This window comes from Salvelinus fontinalis, chromosome 18 (assembly GCF_029448725.1).
Source record: "Salvelinus fontinalis isolate EN_2023a chromosome 18, ASM2944872v1, whole genome shotgun sequence".
In the NCBI taxonomy this organism is placed as follows: domain Eukaryota; kingdom Metazoa; phylum Chordata; class Actinopteri; order Salmoniformes; family Salmonidae; genus Salvelinus; species Salvelinus fontinalis.
In genome coordinates, this window is record NC_074682.1 from 44,232,629 (window position 1) to 44,247,714 (window position 15,086).

The window sequence follows — 15,086 nt, forward strand, 5'->3', positions numbered from 1 at the left end:
GGCTATTTGTTCATGTTCTTTCAGTTGCATTCATCTCTCTACCCCAGCTGTCTATAACAAACTTGAAACATTGAATCAACTGGGTCCGGCCCGAAGCTCTTGCTAGCAAAATTGTAGGAACTATTCTGGGCTCAGAGTTTCCCGTGCCAGTGAGCTCTGGACAGACACAGCTGTATATGCGGTAGGGAGAAGTAATCAGGAATTATATTACGTTTCCACTGGATCAGACATTAGAGACCATGACATTTTTCCCTTTCATGCCAAGGCTCGGTGGTTATCATAAGGGAGAGAGCTGGAATGATTTGTCATATATTGATTGACAAACAATTGTCATTCTCAATGGATGTACAGTCATGGCCAAAAGTTGAGAATTACACAAATATTAATTTTCACAAAGTCTGCTGCCTCAGTTTGTATGATGGCAATTTGCATATACTCCAGAATGTTATGAAGAGTGATAAGATGAATTGCAATTAATTGCAAAGTCCCTCTTTGCCATGCAAATGAAATGAATCCCCCCAAAACATTTCCACAGCATTTCAGCCCTGCCAAAAAAGGACCAGCTGACATCATGTCAGTGATTCTCTCGTTAACACAGGTGTGAGTGTTGACGAGGACAAGGCTGGAGATCACTCTGTCATGCTGATTGAGTTTGAATAACAGACTGGAAGCTTCAAAAGGAGGGTGGTGCTTGGAATCATTGTTCTTCCTCTGTCAACCATGGTTACCTGCAAGGAAACACGTGCCATCATCATTGCTTTGCACAAAAAGGGCTTCACAGGCAAGGATATTGCTGCCAGTAACATTGCACCTAAATCAACCATTTATCAGATCATCAAGAACTTCAAGGAGAGCGGTTCAATTGTTATGAAGAAGGCTTCAGGGCGCCCAAGAAAGTCCAGCAAGCGCCAGGACCGTCTCCTAAAGTTGATCCAGCTGCGGGATTGGGGTGTGAGTGCATCTGCACACACAGTGAGGCAAAGACTTTTGGAGAATGGCCTGGTGTCAAGAAGGGCAGCAAAGAAGCCACTTCTCTCCAGGAAAAACATCAGGGACAGACTGATATTCTGCAAAAGGTACAGGGATTGGACTGCTGAGGACTGGGGTAAAGTCATTTTCTCTGAATCCCCTTTCCGATTGTTTGGGGCATCCGTAACAAGCTTGTCCGGAGAAGACAAGGTGAGCGCTACCATCAGTCCTGTGTCATGCCAACAGTAAAGCATCCTGAGACCATTCATGTATGGGTTTGCTTCTCAGTCAAGGGAGTGGGCTCACTCACAATTCTGCCTAAGAACCGCCATGAATAAAGAATGGTACCAACACTTCCTTCGAGAGCAACTTCTCCCAACCATCCAGGAACAGTTTGGTGACGAACAATGCCTTTTCCAGCACGATGGAGCACCTTACCATAAGGCAAAAGTGCTAACTAAGTGGCTCGGAGTAAAACATCGATATTTTGGGTCCATGACCAGGAAACTCCCCAGACCTTAATCCCATTGAGAAATTGGTCAATCCTCAAGAGGCGAGTGGACAAGCAAAAACCCACAAACTCCAAGCATTGATTATGCAAGAATGGCTGCCATCAGTCAGGATGTGGCCCAGAAGTTAATTGACAGCATGCCAGGGCGGATTGCAGAGGTCTTGAAAAAGAAGGGTCAACACTGCAAATATTGACTCTTTGCATCAACTTCATGTAATTGTCAATAAAAGACTTTGACACTTATGAAATGCTTGTAATTATACTTTAGTATTCCATAGTAACATCTGACAAAAATATCTAAAGACACTGAGGCAGCAGACTTTGTGGAAATAAACATTGGTTATTCTCAACTTTTGGTCACGACTGTACAATAAAAACAGGCTTTGTTTACTTGCTGTTTGAGGTGAGAAAATGACGGTGAGAAGCTCCACTGCTCATTAGTGGTGGTGAGTTGAGACGATCAGAAATACCATCCAACATCTCAAAATGGGCACATTTTATACATTTGTGCGTGTGCCAGATAGCCTAGGCTTACTTCTATACGTAATCCGGTGCACTCCAAACAAGACAATGAATAAATTGACAAAACTCGTAAGTGGAATGAAACAAGCCGAACCTTGTTTCTCACGAGTGTAGCCTAGTTTGTGGGCTCAGCAAACAATGTGTCAATTCCGACAATTAGAACAGTAAACGACTGTTAGAATAGTATATTGAATGCATTAACAGAAATTACTGTAATAACATTGTATATTAGAAATGATGGGGATTAACGGTAAATGTACTACTCTTGATATATGTCGTTGGGAATTTATAGACGCTAACAATCAAAGGGCAAAAAATTCCCACAATTAAGTTATGAAACAATGAATGTGCTTGAATTGGCGTGAGAGAGCGCATTCTGGAGAGAGACTTGCCTTGTGCATTTTAGCCACACTCCCCTTCTTGACTCAGTATTTTTAATAATACCCAAGACGCATTATCTTCACACATACTATAGGCCTAAGGAATATTTTAACAAATAGTGTGAAATTCAAAGCAGTAGTCATTTAGTAGCCAATTTCACTTATTTTTATCAAATTGCTTGGCGTGCCAGCCTTGGCACACGTGCCTTACGTTGCCCATGCCTGCTCTACAGAGTGATGTGGCTGTGTCACCCTAGGGAAGATCCTGATTGGTGAAAGACCACAATCTAAAACACACTGACCAAACAATCAATATGCTCAACACAAAAACAACACTGTCCACAATGGTCCCCAGAACCACACTGTGGAGTAAGATAGTTTGATCATCACAATTCCAACCAATAAGCATTAGGATAAACATTTATTGTATAACTAGAAGACATAACTTGATAATACTCTAAGAAGGGAAATATTGACCAGTAACAGCCCAGAGAATTTGCAGAATTGTAAACCTTGTTTAATTTTGAGTTTCCTTAATTAAGGTGTGTTGTACTGAAAAGGTCATGACCTCTCTAGAATGAACCTATGTTCAGCATGCTGTTCCTGTGTCAGTCCACATATCCAGGACATGCATACAACAACAATGTTTCAGCCAAACCACAAAGATTCTGTTTGGATATATATTTAGTGAATGCTGAAGGCATTAACAAAAGTATCTTATCAGGCTAGGTGAGATAAGAATGACCACAGGATGTTCAGGAAATTCTTCCCTTCTACCAATAAGCAACTTTCCAATTTAACCTCCTCTCACTGTGATTATCAATACGTGGTATTACCTTGGTTATCAGTAGTAACAGCCATAATCTAAGATGAGTTAGCTGGCCCTGTTCTAGATCATCAAATCTGTGATGCATTGTGGGCAAATTGGGACTGAATGATTGATCTACAAATCATAATTTAAGAGTTCTTTATAATGCCAAGTGAATTGTAGATCAGTCTGTTGTGAGTCACCTGCGATGCCGGCTGCAATGTCGAACAAGCCCACTGTCTTCCATATACTAACACCTAAAGTTTTTTGGGGGGTTTTGTTGTCTTGATTTGTTTTGTCTGGTCATCCTTTTGAGTGATCACATGACCTGTGATGTTTGTAAACATGAGCCATGTGACCCAGTCAAAGGGTTGGTGTGTGTTAGTGAGTCAGTTGTTTTCAAGCCTGGTTTCTGGTAAAGAGAACCTCACACTTTCTACTACTACATGAGGAAATGGCTTTTCTCCTCTGTAGGATGAACCTGTCAGGGCCTCTATCAGAGGTTGGTACAGAGATCTAATCAGAGGGTTTGGAAAAAGAGACCCCCAGGGGCACAGCCTATCAGACCTGGGTGTTCCACGGTGGCCATTTTGTGCCAGAGCTTCACCCCACTTGGGCTATCATATTGGAGGTGGGACTGGGGAGTGAATTCCCTCTCTGGGGTTAGGCTGTCGAGACACTGTCACCCATCTGTCCCAGACCTGATTCAAACAAGCTAAGCGTCAGTATAGAGACAAAGTAGAGTTGCAATTCAACGGCTCAGACACGAGGTATGTGGCAGGGTCTACCGTCAATCACGGATTACAAAAAGAAGTTGCAGACCAGGATGTCTTGCTCCCAGACAGACTAAATAACTTCTTTGCTCGCTTTGAGGACAATACAGTGCCACTGACACGGCCCGCTACCAAAACCTGCAGCCGACGTGAGTAAAACATTTAAATGTGTTAACCCTCGCAAGGCTGCAGGCCCAGTGTGTTTACGGACATATTCAATTAATCCTTATCCCAGTCTGCTGTTCCCACATGCTTCAAGAGGGCCACCATTGTTCCTGTTCCCAAGAAAGCTAAGGTAACTGAGCTAAACGACTACCGCCCCGTAGCACTCACTTCTGTCATCATGAAGTGCTTTGAGAGACTAGTCAAGGACCATATCACCTCCACCCTACCTGACACCCTAGACCCACTCCAATTTGTTTACCGCCCCAATAGGTCCACAGACGACGCAATTGCAACCACACTGCACACTGCCCAAACCCATCTGGACAAGAGGAATACCTATGTGAGAATGTTCATCGACTACAGCTCAGCATTTAACACCATAGTACCCTCCAAACTCGTCATCAAATTCGAGACCCTGGGTCTCGACCCCGCCCTGTGCAACTGGGTACTGGACTTCCTGACGGGCTGCCCCCAGGTGGTGAGGGTAGGTAACATCTCCAACCCCGCTGATCCTCAAAACCCACAAGGGTGCGTTCTGAGCCCTCTCCTGTACTCCCTGTTCACCCACGACTGCGTGGCCATGCACGCCTCCAACTCAATCATCAAGTTTGCGGACGACACTACAGTGGTAGGCTTGATTACCAACAACGACGAGACGGCCTACAGGGAGGAGGTGAGGGCCCTCGGAGTGTGGTGATAGGAAAATAACCTCACACTCAACGTCAACAAAACAAAGGAGATGATTGTGGACTTCAGGAAACAGTAGAGGGAGTACCCCCCTATCCACATCGACGGGACAGTAGTGGAGAGGGTAGTAAGTTTTAAGTTCCTCTGCGTACACATCACGGACAAACTGAATTGGTCCACCCACACAGACAGCGTTGTGAAGAAGGCGCAGCAGCGCCTCTTCAACCTCAGGAGGCTGAAGAAATTCGGCTTGTCACCAAAAGCACTCACAAACTTCTACAGATGCACAATCGAGAGCATCCTGTCGGGCTGTATCACCGCCTGGTACGGCAACTGCTCTGCCCACAACCGTAAGGCTCTCCAGAGGGTAGTGAGATCTGCACAACACATCACTGGGGGCAAACTACCTGCCATACAGGACACCTACACCATCCGATGTCACAGGAAAGCCATAAAGATCATCAAGGACAACAACCACTTGAGCCACTGCCTGTTCACCCCGCTACCATCCAGAAGGCGAGGTCAGTACAGGTGCATCAAAGCAGGGACCGAGAGACAGAAGCTGTTTTTCAATCTCAAGGCCATCAGACTGTTAAACAGCCATCACTAACATCCAGTGGCTGCTGCCAACATACTGACTCAACTCCAGCTCACTTTAATAATGGAAATTGATGGAAATTGTTAAAAAATATCACTAGCCACTTTAAACTATGCACTTTTATGTTTACATACCCTACATTACTCATCTCATATGTATACACTGTACTCGATACCATCTACTGCATCTTGCCTATGCCGTTCTGTACCATCACTCATTCATATATCTTTATGTACATATTCTTTATCCCTTTACACTTGTGTGTGTGTATAAGGTAGTAGTTGTGAAATTGTTAGGTTAGATTACTCGTTGGTTATTACTGCATTGTCGGAACTAGAAGCACAAGCATTTCGCTACACTTGCATTAACATCTGCTAACCATGTGTATGTGACAAATAAAATTTGATTTGATTCAGAGAACAGGATATGATCTCTTAAAGGGGCAGAATAAGAATGGGAGGTAGATGGAAGCTGCCCTTAAAGCTGCAATATGTAACTTTTTGGGCGACCTGACCAAATTCACATTGACAGATCTATAACTCATATTTCTTTCTCATTGAAAGCAAGCCTAAGGAGCGGTATATCTGTTCTATGTGTCCCATGCTTAAGTTTTTTGATTTTGTGTCTGACTTTTGGTTTTGCACACCAACTTCAAACAGCTGAAATATTTTTTGGGGTGGGGTTATGGAAAATATATTTATTTCACTGCGGTTTAGAGTTCTTGATGATTCTATACACTATACTTGTTTGTTTTGTGTCACAAACTGAAATTAGGTGAAATATTGGTGGAAAATAGTGCACCTGTAACTACTGATACAGGGTAAGATGTTAAAGGTAGACTCAGTGAGATGACATTGCAACGTACAGCACTGTAGATATTGAGATGAGTGCAATGCAAGACTTTGTTCTCACACAGAGTATGTGCACGTGTGCGTTTCACGCCGATACAACGTAGTAGCTATGGCAACAATACAGAGAAGTTTAGCCTCCTGCTTCAATGCTCTAAGGTGTTGCGGAAGTTGACCCATGTATTTGATTTGAGTTGCGTCATCATACTGTGTCTACCTTTTTAATCCACCACCCTAATGAGTTAGTATTGGGAGTAGGGTAATCTGATCCTAGATCTGATGTCAAGTTATACCTAGAGTGCAGAGTGGCGCCAGCAGATGGGGCTAAACTTTTCTGAACAGATTGGGGAGAAACTCCTACCTGTGTACAGGTGGAATGTGTCTTTTGCTATCATTCCAGCTATATCAACCCCTCCTTTAATTCTCTGCAATGCCTTTAGGTCTCTGCAATGTCATTCCTTAGGCTGTTCTCTGATGAAAAATGCCGTCATTTATTTCCAGTCTTCAGACTACATGTTTGAACAGCACTCTGTCCTGTAACAGACAACATAATGGCCTGCTACCTTCTACTGATAACCAACTGGAGATACCAAGCGCAATAAACATGTAATACCTGCTTGTCTTCAGGAGCTTGCCCATGTGTTATCAGAGATTCTTATCGTTGTGGAAGTGTGTGTGTCAGTGGACAGGAGTCTGAGTCGAGGGTGTCAGGCCCTGACTTGCTCTGTCAGAGATGGAGCTGCCCCCTCTTTCTCGTGTGTGTGAAGAGGAATGGATTTCCCGAGCATGGGAGCGGAGTTCCTTGGGAATTCAGTGTATTTGACAGGCGGCGTCTGCCGCGAGGATCCGGACACTGAGTCCCCCATGTTTCTCCCATGGACAGCGTTCTGGTTTAATCTAGGGGAAGTGGAGGAATAGGAGAGGAAACATAGTTGGCTTGAGGAGGAAGGGACAGGGACTAACCATGTCCCTGTGACTATTTTTGAGTGGAGAGGCACAGCGTCACGAACAGAGACCAGAGAGAGAGAGAGCGTCTAAGAGCTCAACCAGCCTAGCAGAGCTTGTCTCTCTCTCTCGCTTGTGTGTAGTAGAGGTGTCTGGGATACAGTAACAGACAATATGTTGCTCTGAGGATTGTCCTTCTCCCTGGTAAGGATGTGGGATTACCTGTGTTGTGATCTTTTCCCCCCATCTGTCTCTGTTTCCATCTCGCTGTGGGATTGTCTCTGTGTGGATACGACTGGACTCTGGAATTTCCTCATGGTGCTTTGGGTCGTGAGCAAGGAATGGGCTATAATTTGTCACTGGGCACTAGAAGGTTGTTTGAATACATGCTTTGTGTGGTGGCTTGTTGAGTAGACTGGCTTCATTGTATAATGGGCAACTTGCCATGCAAAATGGAAGGATCATGTTTATTATTAAAGAGAACTCAGTTATGCGCATCCAAACCATTACTGTTACTTCTACCAATGGCAAAATGATCTTCTAATGCCTAGTGGAGTTTCTGTAATTTATATGGAAATGTGCGAGTGTCCACTGAAAGCACGGTGATTAATTTGTATGGTAAAGGCCTTGCCTACAGGCTTAGTAAAGATAATTCAGATGTGGAACCTTGAGGCCAGAGTCTACTCATCTGCTACTGTGACAGGTTTGAATTAGTCCCTGATTAGAGGGGAAGGATGAAAACCATGATTTATGTTGACCTGAATGTGAATAGCCCTTGTTTTAGGATTTGTGCGGTTGATTTGGTTGAGGCCAGGCAGGTTGTTCCCTGGCCTGCTGTAACAGAGGAAGTTGTTGCTTCACTCCTGATCTCACTAGGAGTTGTGAAATCCAAGCCCATGAGGAAGGGAAACATTGTGTTTATGGTTGTTTTGATGATGTAGCTCCTTTGTCTTTATCTAAGACTGATTTTGAATATGGATCGGGCTGCACCTCAGTGTAAAGTGTCTCTCTCCTCGTCTTTTCCACTGACATTAAGGACGTGGACAAGGGAAAGCAACATCCTGGTAACTTGCTTACATACTTAGCTCCTCCTCTTCGCTCCTTGTGGAAAATAAGGTCGCAAAAAGCATCCGCCATGCCGGGCGGCCTTCTGCTTTCAGATAACATGCTGGCCATACCACCCGCTAGCGGAACCCCTCGCCAACAGCCAATGAAATTGCAGGGCGCCAAACTCAATCAACAGAAATCTCATAATTCAAATTTCTCTAACATACAAGTATTAGACACCATTTTAAGATAAAATTCTCTTTAATCCAACCACAGTGTCCGATTTCAAAAACGCTTTTCAGCGAAAGCAGAACATATAATTATGTTAGGTCAGCAACTAGTTACAGAAAGCATACAGCGATTTTCCAACCAAAGAGGAGTCACAAAAAGCAGAAATGGAGATAAAATTAATCAGTAACCTTTGATATTCTTCATCAGATGACACTCCCGGGACAACATGTTACACAATACATGTATGTTTTGTTCGATCAAGTTCATATTTATATCCAAAAACCTCAGTTTACATTTGGCTTTGCCTCCAAAACATCCCGTGAATTTTCACAGAGCCACATCAATTTACAGAAATACTCATAATAAACATTGATAAAAGATACAAGTGTTATTCACAGAATTAAATATATACTTCTCCTTAATGCAACCGCTGTGTCAGATTTAAAAAAAAATCTTTACGGAAAAAGCAAACCATGCAATACTCTGAGTACGGCACTCAGACAACAAATCAAGCCAAACAGATATCCGCCATGTTAGAGTCAACAGAAGTCAGAAAAAGCATTATAAATATTAACTTACCTTTGATGATCTTCATCAGAATGCACTCCCAGGAATCCCAGTTCCACAAATGTTTGATTTGTTCGATAAAGTTCATCTTTATGTCCAAATACCTTTTTGTTTTCGCGTTTAGCCCAGTATTCCAAATTCATGACGCGCGATCATTAGGAGCAGACAAAGTCAAATTTCTTTAGTATGTTTTTAACAAATCTTCAATAATGTTCCAACCGGAGAATTCCTTTGTCTTCAGAAATGCAATGGAACTCAAGCTAACTCTCACGTGAACACGCATGGTCAGCTCATGGCACGGTGAGAGACCTTACTCAATCCCCTCTCATTCGCCCCCACTTCACAGTAGAAGCATCAAACAAGGTTCTTTAGACTGTTGACGTCTAGTGGAAGCCGTAGGAAGTGCAATATGACCCCATAGACACTATTTGATAAGCCAAGAGTTGAAAAACTACAAACCTCAGATTTCCCACTTCCTGGTTGGATTTTTCTCAGGTTTTCGCCTGCCATATGAGTTCTGTTATACTCACAGACATCATTCAAACAGTTTTAGAAACTTCAGAGTGTTTTCTATCCAAATATACTAATAATATGCATATATTAGCAACTGGGACTGAGTAGCAGGCAGTTTACTCTGGGCACGCTTTTCATCCAAATGTGAAAATGCTGCTCCCTAGCCCAAACAGGTTCAAGTTGGTTGCCAACCGCCATATAAAGTACACAGAAGAAAAATAACCGTTTACCAGAAACTAACTAGGTTTCACCTTTTTATCTGTGGATTAATTGTTGGAGTAGAGAACACCACTATTTTGTGTGACTCAAAATTGTCAAAATTCTACAAAGACCCCGTAAAAAAGGACTTTGTGCATTTCAGGTAAAATAACAACCCAATTTTTATATCCCAGGACAAATTGGCTAGCACCAGCATGCTAGCTAGCTAAATGGCCATGAACCTTTCATGTGTTTCAACCTATCCCCAAATTAATACAGTTGGTTGAGTTCGTTTTGATATTTCAACCTGCGTCTCCTGATCGCATCTGGTGTGGATAGACAAAATCAACATGCGAGCGATGGTGCAAGCACACGCGTGCCCGGTCTAGTCAACATGCAAGTGCGAATGAAGGAGATGAAGCTCTCTGTCAGTGTCTGCTAGCTCACTGACATTGTTGTGAGCACATACGAAATGGATGTACTGTAACGCACACACCTCCACACGGTCTTTTGCATCAATTGTTTTGGAAAGTCATTTCTATTACAAGCCTGAGTATGTGTGCTGCTGCCTCACAGTGGCTTATGATGCCAGACCACCCGACTAGAACAGTTACTTCTGCTACTGTACTTTCCTACTAATATAACAAAGTACTACCTTGTTACAGCAGTGCACATCCAGGTACTACTGTAGTATCTCATTTTTTTTTTTTTTTTTTTCTTCTGTCTGTAGTTTCCAGGCCTCTCCAGGGTGTCCAGAGATGTAGGGAGCAGTGTGAGGAGCACCCCTCTCCCCCTTCTCACTCTCTCAGCACCACTTTACTTACAAAGAGGTACAGTAAATATGTATGTGTGTGTGTGTGTATGTGTGTCACTCACTGTTTGTTTCTCACTTTTTTGTCTTAGTGTTCCTCTGTGTTAAAAACTGTATTCAGAGAGGGAGTGAAGCAGGGTGAGCCAGGGCTCATTTTCAAAAAGGGATGCTATCCGAATGTGACTTCCCTGGTTTAATAATGGATAATTGCCATGCTGGCAATTCGATGCCATTTACTTTTTGTATCTCAGATTGTTCTGGCAATTCTTACAGAGAAACTTCATTGGTAGGAAGGATGTTTGATATTGTTTTTTACATTTGGCACAAAACATTTTCATGAAAGTGGAATTTTTTTGGCCCAATAATCTGTGAACTGTACCTGATAGACAACATCTAGGTGTCATTATACTCCTAGTAGTGTGCTTTAAAATATGGAGTATTGCTATATTCTGAGTTTAGTCGTCATTGAAACTATTAATATGAATATTTCAACAGTACACTTTTTGATTTGGTGTATATTTAGACATATTGTTTAAGCAATATAATCTACAAGTACATCACATTTCTAGTGGGCTCTCTACAACTTTAAAAGTTATCATCTATTTTATGAGGACCCCCAACACAGTGAATGGGAAAATGGATTCAAAGTCAACTCCCTCCACTGTTGGTTTGCTGCAATCCTAAAGGAGGGCTGTGATTGATTAATGATCTATAATGTCATTTTATATGTATATAATTTATTCAACTTTGGCAGAGAGCCCACTATGGAAAGTTGATGTGTTTTGAAGAGTATATTTTTAAAAATAATAAAAAAGGGTATTGTTGAATAAATTAACATGAAAATGTGTATTTCAGAATCTAGACATACTCCATATTTGAGAGAACACTATAAGGAATATAATGACACCAACATCTGTATCATGTATTGTTCACAGATCATTACAGGAGGCATGTCTACTGTAGGTCTAACAAGGGTGTAAAAGGGCCACTTTAATTCTAATAATAATTAAAGTGTGGGCCATGCTGTGGGCCATGCTGTCGTGGAATCGCCCATTTGATATGTTCCTGCTTAGTTCATGTGGTCAGGACAACATCCGGACCCTATGAAGAGCTAGTGGTCAGTGTTAAAGGAACTGGTGCCTGGAGTCACCTGGATTCACCTTTTCAGGGTCATAATCCTGTCCCTAACCTGTAGCTGACCCTGTATAGAAGTAGGGAAACCCCTTAACTCTCTGTTCCCTCTCTGGACTCTGTGGTTGATGCTTCTCAAACCACATCTCCTCTCACAGAGTGAATGCAGGCCTGCTCAGTCTATGGTATCAGATGGATGTGTTTGTTATATTTGGTGTATCTGATCTGAGGGTGAATGGCAGCTATTTACCAGTCACAGTCTCTCACAGAGTAAATGAGGGAACCACAGAGGTGTGTGTTTCTCACTACACTACCTACAGTAGTCTGTGTGGATGACACTGCATCTCATGTGACAAAAATATGATTCAGTGAAATATCCCTCAAAATGACATATCAAGTTTCAGACTGAGAAATAATGATTTTCAAATACCTGTGAATCCGATGCATTTTGTTATTCAATTATACTGAATATCTGTTTGTTAAGGCTACCGTATATAAAAACAGACCATGATCACTGTGTTTGATGTACAGTTAAAAGATGACATGGCGTTATACACTGGGTTGTCCTGAACAGAATGAGTTTGTTGTATTGTGAAGAAAATTTGCTGCGGACCACACATCTGAATGCACTCATGACTACATTCTATGTAGTATGCACACCAAAATTATCTGCTTCTCTGAATTGCATTGTGAAAGCCTAACACTAAGATTTATTTTTGTAATTTAGCTAGTCATGTTGGCAATCAAATACAATTTTATTGGTCACATACACATGGTTAGCAGATGTTATTACGAGTGTAGCGAAATGCTTGTGCTTCTAGTTCCGACTGTACAGCAATATCTAACCTGTAATCGAACAATTCCACAACAACTTCCTAATACACACAAATCTAACTAAAGGAATGGAATAAGAATATATACATATAAATATATGGATGAGCAATGACAGAGGCATAGGCGAGATGGTATAAAATACAGTATATACAGTTGAAGTCGGAAGTTTACATACACCTTAGCCAAATACATTTAAGATCAGTTTTTCACATTTCCTGACATTTAATCCTAGTAAAAATTCCCTGTCTTAGGTCAGTTAGGATCACCACTTTATTTTAAGAATGTGATATGTCAGAATAATAGAGCGAATGATTTATTTCAGCTTTTATTTCTTTCAGCTTTTATTTCTTTCATCACATTCCTAGTGGGTCAGAAGTTTACATACACTCAATCAGTATTTGGTAGCATTGCCTTCAAAATGTTTAACTTGGGTCAAATGTTTTGGGTAGCCTTCCACAAGCTTCCCACAATAAGTTGGGTGAACTTTGGCCAATTCCTCCTGACAGAGCTGGTGTAACTGGGTCAGATTTGTATGCCTCCTTGCTCGCACATGCATTTTCAGTTCAGGCCACACATTTTCTATAGGATTGAGGTCAGGGCTTTGTGATGGCCACTCCAATACCTTGACTTTGTTGTCCTTAAGCTATTTTGCCACAACTTTGGAAGTATGCTTGGGGTCATTGGCCATTTGGAAGACCCATTTGCGACTAAGCTTTAGCTTCCTGACTGATGTCTTGAGATGCTGCTTCAATATATCCACACACACATCCACATGCATCCTCATGATGCCATCTATTTTGTGAAGTGCACCAGTCCCTCCTGCAACAAAGCACCTAGAAAGGCCAAAACCTAGGAAGAAACCTAGAGAGGAACCAGGCTATGAGAGGTGGCCAGTCCTCTTCTGGCTGTGCCGGGTGGAGATTATAACAGAACATGGCCGAGATGTTCATAAATGACCAGCATGGTCAAATAATAATAATAATAATAATCATAGTAGTTGTCGAGGGTGCAACAAGTCAGCACCTCAGGAGTAAATGTCAGCTGGCTTTTCATAGCCGATCATTGAGAGTATCTCTACCGCTACTGCTGTCTCTAGAGAGTTGAAAACAGCAGGTCTAGGACAGGTAGCACGTCCGGTGAACAGGTCAGGGTTCCATAGCCGCAGGCAGAACAGTTGAAACTGGAGCAGCAGCACCAAACAGTTCAATTTTTGTTTCATCAGACCAGAGGACATTTCTCCAAAAAGTACTATCTTTGTCCCCATGTGCAAACCGTAGTCTGGCTTTTTGTTGCGGTTTTGGAGCAGTGGCTTCTTCCTTGCTGAGCGGCCTTTCAGGTTACGTCGATATAGGACTCGTTTTACTGTGGATATAGATACGTTTGTACCTGTTTCCTCCAGCATCTTCACAATGTCCTTTGCTGTTGTTCTGGGATTGATTTGTACTTTTCACAACTAAGTAAGTTAATCTCTAGGAAACAGAACGTGTCTCCTTCCTGAGCGGTATGACGGCTGCGTTGTCCCATGGTGTTTATACTTGCGCACTATTCTTTGTACAGATGAGCGTGGTACCTAGAGGCATTTGGAAATTGCTTCCAAGGATGAACCAGACTTCTGAGGTCTACCATTTTTTTGAGGTTTTGGCTGATTTCTTTATATTTTCCCATGATGTCAAGCAAAGAGGCACTGAGTTTGAAGGTAGGCCTTGAAATACATCCACAGGTACACCTCCCATTGTCTCAAATGATGTCAATTAGTCTATCAGAAGCTTTTAAAGCCACAATATAGTTTTCTGGAATTTTCCAAGCTGTTTAAAGGCACAGTCAACTTAGTGTATATAAACTTATGACCCACTGGAGTTGTGATACAGTGAAATAATCTGTCTGTAAACAATTGTTGGAAAAGTTACTTGTCATGCACAAAATAGATGGCCTAACCGACTTGCCAAAACTAGTTTGTTAACAAGAAATTTGTGGAGTGGTTGAAAAACAAGTTTTATTGACTCTAACCTAAGTGAATGTAAACTTCCGACTTCAACTGTACATATGAGATGAGTAATGCAAGATATCTAAACATTATTAAAGTGGCATTTATTAAAGTGACTAGTGATTAATTTATTAAAGTGGCCAATGATTTCAAGTCTGTATGTAGGCAGCAGCCTCTCTGTGCTAGTGTTGGCTGTTTAGCAGTCTGATGGACTTGAGAGAGAGAAGCTGTTTTTCAGTCTCTCGGTCCCAGCTTTGATGCACCTGTACTGACCTCGCCTTCTGGATGGTAGCGGGGTGAACAGGCAGTGGCTCGGGTGGTGGTTGTCCTTGATGATCTTTTTGACCTGTCTGTGACATCAGGTTCTGTAGGTGTCATGGAGGGCAGGTAGTTTGCCCCTGGTGATGTGTTGTGCAGACCGCACCACCCTCTGGAGAGCCCTGCTGTTGTGGGCGGTGCAGTTGCCATACCAGGTGGGGATACAGCCTGACAGGATGCTCTCAATTGTGCGACTGTAAAAGTTTGAGGGATTTAGGTGACAAGCTGTTGCGCCACCTTCCAAAT

General features: G+C 42.3%; 1 protein-coding gene across 2 annotated transcripts in view; it reads left to right on the plus strand.

The window, feature by feature from the left end:
* Positions 1-15,086, plus strand: part of tfeb (transcription factor EB) — a 99,035-nt gene that overhangs the window by 23,976 nt on the left and 59,973 nt on the right. For both annotated transcript variants that reach the window (XM_055869588.1, XM_055869587.1), the window contains exon 2: positions 10,493-10,592. The gene's annotated coding sequence lies outside the window, so the exon portion shown is untranslated. The remainder of the gene's footprint in view (positions 1-10,492; positions 10,593-15,086) is intronic.